The sequence below is a fragment of the Mus musculus genome, chromosome X (assembly GCF_000001635.26).
Source record: "Mus musculus strain C57BL/6J chromosome X, GRCm38.p6 C57BL/6J".
NCBI classification, from domain to species: Eukaryota; Metazoa; Chordata; class Mammalia; order Rodentia; family Muridae; genus Mus; species Mus musculus.
The window spans coordinates 169,623,228-169,628,862 of record NC_000086.7 but is presented as its reverse complement, the minus strand read 5'-3'; positions in this window follow the sequence as shown (position 1 = coordinate 169,628,862).

Sequence of the window (5,635 nt, the reverse complement as noted above, 5' to 3'; positions counted from 1 at the left end):
CCTGGTACTGGAAACCCAGTCAACAAAACTGAGCTAGGGATCTCATGGGTCTTGAAGGGAAACCTATAAATACCACTCTATTAAACAAGAACAATCACTAACTATATTCTAAATACCTGTACTTGTCTTTTATTTATTTTAAAATTTATTTATTTATTTATATTAGATATTTCCATCATTTACATTTCAAATGTTGTCCCCTTTCCTAGTTTCCTCTCTGAAAATCCCCTATACCCTCCCCCCCCCTTGCTCCCCAACCCACCCACTTCTGCTTCCTGGCCCTGGAATTCCCCTGTATTGGGCATATAATCTTCACAAGGCCAAGGGCCTCTCCTCCCACTGATGGCTTACTAGGCCATCTTCTGCTACATATGCAAGTAGAGACACAAGCTCGGGGGGGGGGGGGTACTGGTTAGTTCATATAGTTGTTCCTCCTATAGGGTTGCAGACCCCTTTAGCTCCTTGGGTACTTTCTATAGCTCCTCCATTGGGGGCCCTGTGTTCCATCCAATAAATGACAGTGAGCATCCACTTCTGTATTTGCCAGGCTCTGACATAACCTCACAAGAGACAGCTATATCAGGGTCCTGTCAGCAAAATCTTGCTGGCATATGCAATAGTGTCTGGGTTTGGGGGCTTTTTATGGGATGGATTCCCTGGGTGTGACAGTCTCTGGATGGTCCTTCCTTCTGTCTCAGCTCTGAAATTTGTCTCTGTAACTCCTTCCATGGGTGTTTTGTTCCCCATTCTAAGAAGGAATGAAGTATCCACACTTAGGTCTTCCTTCTTCTTGAGTTTCATGTGTTTTGCAAATTGTATCTTAGGTATTCTAAGTTTCTGGGCTAATATCCACTTATCAGTGAGTGCATATCATGTGAGTTCTTTTGTGATTGGGTTACCTCACTCAAGATGATATCCTCCAGATACATCCATTTGCCTAAAAATTTCATAAATTCATTGTTTTTTAAGTCGAGTAGTACTCCATTGTGTAAATGTACCACATTTTCTGTATCCATTCCTCTGTTAAGGGACATCTGGGTTCTTCCCAGCTTCTGGCTATTATAAATAGGCTACTATGTGCATAGTGGAGTATGTGTCCTTCTTACCAGTTGGAACATCTTCTGGATATATCCCAGGAGAGGTATTGCTGGATCTTCCAGTAGTACTGTGTCCAATTTTCTGAGGAACCGCCAGACTGATTTCCAGAGTGGTTGTACAAGCCTGCAATCCCACCAACAATGGAGGAGTGTTCCTCTTTCTCCACATCCTCGCCAGCATCTGCTGTCACCTGAATTTTTGATCTTAGCCATTCTGACTGGTGTGAGGTAGAATCTCAGGGTTGTCTTGATTTTCATTTCCCTGATGATAAAGGATGCTGAACATTTTTTCAGGTGCTTCTCAGCCATTCGGTATTCCTCAGGTGAGAATTCCTTGTTTAGCACTGAGCCCCATTTTTTTAATAGGGTTATTTGATTTTGTGGATTCCACCTTCTTGAGTTCTTTATATATATTGGATATTAGTCCCCTATCTGATTTAGTATAGGTAAAGATCCTTTCCCAAACTCTTGGTGGCCTTTTTATCATATTGACAGTGTCTTTTGCCTTACAAAAGCTTTGTAATGTTCTGAGGTCCCATTTGTCAATTCTCGATCTTTCAGCACAAGCCATGCTGCTCTATTCAGGAATTTTTCCCTTGTGCCCATATCTTCAAGGCTTTTCCCCAATTTCTTCTCTATAGGTTTCAGTGTCTCTCGTTTTATGTGGAGTTCCTTAATCCACTTAGACTTGACCTTAGTACAAGGAGATAGGAATGGATCAATTCACATTCTTCTACATGATCACCGCCAGTTGTGCCAGCACCATTTGTTGAAAATGCTGTCATTTTTCCCACTGGATGGTTTTAGCTCCCTTGTCAAAGATCAAGTGACCATAGGTGTGTGGGTTCATTTCTGGGTCTTCAATTCTGTTCCATTGGTCTACTTGTCTGTCACTATACCAGTACCATGCAGTTTTTATCAAAATTGCTCTGTAGTAAAGCTTTAGTTTAGGCATGGTGATTCCACCAGAGGTTCTTTTATCCTTGAGAAGAGTTTTTGCTATCCTAGGTTTTTTGTTATTCCAGATGAATTTGCAGGTTGCTCTTTCTAATTCGTTGAAGAATTGAGATGGAATTTTGATGGGAATTGCATTGAATCTGTAGATTGCTTTTGGCAAGATATCCATTTTTACTCTATTGATCCTGACAATCCATGAGCATGGGAGATCTTCCATCTTCTGAGATCTTCTTTAATTTCTTTCTTCAGAGACTTGAAGTTCTTATTATACAGATCTTTCACTTCCTTAGTTAGAGTCACGCCAAGGTATTTTATATTATTTGTGACTATTGAGAAGGGTGTTGTTTCCCTAATTAATTTTTCAGCCTGCTTCTCCTTTGTGTAGAGAAAGGCTATTGACTTGTTTGAGTTAATTTTATATCCAGCTACTTCACTGAACCTGTTTATCAGGTTTAGGAGTTCTCTGGTGGAATTTTTAGGGTCACTTATATATACTATCATATCATCTGCAAAAAGTGATATTTTGACTTTTTCCTTTCCAATTTTTTATCCCCTTGATCTCCTTTTCTAGTCGAATTGCTCTGGCTAGGACTTCAAGTACTATATTGATTGGGTAGGGTGAGAGTGGACAGCCTTGTCTAGTCCCTGATTTTAGTGGGATTGCTTCCAGCTTCTCACCATTTACTTTGATGTTGGCTACTGGTTTGCTGTAGATTGCTTTTATCATGTTTAGGTATGGGCCTTGAATTCCTGATCATTCCAAGACTTTTATCATGAATGGGTGTTGGACTTTCTCAGCATCTAACAAGATGATCATGTGGTTTTTGTCTTTGAGTTTGTTTATATAATTGACTACATTGATGGATTTCCATATACTAAACCAACCCTGCATCACTGGAATGAAACCTACTTGGTCATCATGGATGATTGTTTTGATGTGTACTTGGATTCCGTTAGCAAGAATATTATTGGGTATTTTTGCATTGATATTCATAAGGGAAATTGGTCTGAAGTTCTCTATCTTTGTTGGGTCTTTTTGTGGTTTAGGTATCAGAGTAATAGTGGCTTCATAGAATGAATTGTGTAGAGGACCTTCTGCTTCTATTTTGTGGAATAGTTTATGAAGAACTGGAATTAGATCTTCTTTGAAGGTCTGATAGAACTCTGCACTAAACCCATCTGGACCTGGGCTTTTTTTTGGTTGGGTGGCTATTAATGACTGCTTCTATTTCTTTAGGGGATATAGCACTGTTTAGATCATTAAAATGATACTGATTTAACTGTGGTACCTGGTATCTGTCTAGAAATTTTTCCATTTCATCCAGGTTCTCCAGTTTTGTTGAGTATAGCCTTTTGTAGAAGAATCTGATGGTGTTTTGGATCTCTTCAGGATCTGTTGTATGTCTCCCTTTTCATTTCTGATTTTGTTAATTAAGATGCTGTCCCTGTGCCCTCTAGTGAGTCTGGCTAAGGGTTTATCTATCTTGTTGATTTTCTCAAAGAACCAGCTCTTACTTTGGTTGGTTATTTGAATAGTTCTTATTGTTTCCACTTGGTTGATTTCACCCCTGAGTTTGATTATTTCCCACAGTCTACTCCTCTTGGGTGAATTTGCTTCCTTTTGTTCTAGAGCTTTTTGGTGTGTTGTCAAGCTGCTAGTGTGTGCTCTCTCTAGTTTCTTTTTGGAGGCACTCAGAGCTATGAGTTTTCCTCTTAGAAATGCTTTCATTGTGTCCCATAAGTTTGGGTATGTTGTGGCTTCATTTCCATTAAATTCTAAAAAGTCTGTAATTTCTTTCTTTATTCCTTCCTTGACCAAGGTATCATTGAGAAGAGTGTTGTTCATTTTCCACTTGAATGTTGGCTTTCTAACATTTATGTTGTTATTGAAGATCAGCCTAAGTCCATGGTGATCTGATAGGATGCATGGGACAATTTCAACATTTTTGTATCTGTTGAGGCCTGTTTTGTGACCAATTATATGTTCAATTTTTGGAGAAGGTACCATGAGGTGCTGAGAAGAAGGTATATCCTTTTGTTTTGGGATAAAATGTTCTGTAGATATCTGTTAAGTCCATTTGTTTAACTTCTGATAGTTTCACTGTGCCCCTGTTTAGTTTCTGTTTCTGTGATCTGTCCATTGATGAAAGTGGTGTGTTGAAGTCTCCCACTATTATTGTGTGAGGTGCAATGTGTGCTTTGAGCTTTACTAAAGTTTCTTTAATGAATGTGGCTGCCCTTGCATTTGGAGCATAGGTATTCAGAATTGAGTGTTCCTCTTGGAAGATTTTACTTTTGATGAATATGAAGTGTTCCTCCTTGTCTTTTTTGATGACTTTGGGTTGGAAGTCGATTTTATTAGATATTAGAATGGCTACTCCAGCTTGTTTCTTCAGACTATTTACTTGGAAAAAATTTTTCCAGCTTTTCATTCTGAGGTAGTGTCTGTCTTTTTCCCTGAGATAGGTGTCCTGTAAGCAGCAGAATGTTGGGTCTTGTTTGTGTAGCCAGTCTGTTAGCCTATGTCTTTTTATTGGGGAGTTGAGTCCATTGATATTAATAGATATTAAGGAAAAGTAATTTTTGCTTCCTTTTATTTTTGTTGTTAGAGTTGGCATTCTGTTCTTGTGGCTGTCTTCTTTTAGATTTGTTAAAGGATTACTTTCTTGCTTTTTCTAGGACATGGTTTCCTTCCTTGTATTTTTTTTTCTGTTATTATCTTTTAGTCTGCTGGATACGTGGAAAGATAATGTGTGAATTTGGTTTTGTCGTGAAATACGTTGGTTTCTCCATCTATGGTAATTGAGAGTTTGGCTGGGTATAGTAGCCTGGGATGGAATTTGTGTTCTCTTAGTGTCTGTATAACATCTCTCCAGGATCTTCTGGCATTCATAGTCTCTCGTGAAAAATCTGGTGTAATTCTGACAGGCCTGCCTTTATATGTTACTTGATCCTTTTCCCTTACTGTTTTTAATATTCTATCTTTAGTTAGTGCATTTGTTGTTCTTATTATTATGTGTCAGGAGAAATTTCTTTTCTGATCCAGTCTATTTGGAGTTCTGTAGGCTTCTTGTATGTTCATGGGCATGTCATTCTTTAGGTTTGGGAAGTTTTCTTCTATAATTTTGTTGAATATATTTGCTGGCCCTTTAAGTTGAGAATCTTCATTCTCATGTACTCCTATTATCTGTAGGTTTGGTCTTCTCATTGTGTCCTGGATTTCGTGGATGTTTTGAGTTAGGATCTTTTTGCATTTTCCATTTTCTTTGATTGTTGTGCTGATGTTCTCTATGGAATCTTCTGAACCTGAGATTTTCTCTTCCATCTCTTGTATTCTGTTGCTGATGCTGGCATCTATGGTTCCAGATTTCTTTCCTAGGATTTCTATCTCCAGCATTGCCTCACTTTGGGTTTTCTTTATTGTGTCTACTTCCCTTTTTAGGTCTAGTATTGTTTTGTTCATTTCCATCACCTGTTTGGATGTGTTTTCCTTTTTTCTTTAAGGACTTCTACCTGTTTGGTTGTGTTTTCTTGTTTTTCTTTATGGACTTGTAACTCTTTAGCAGTGTTCTCCTGTATTT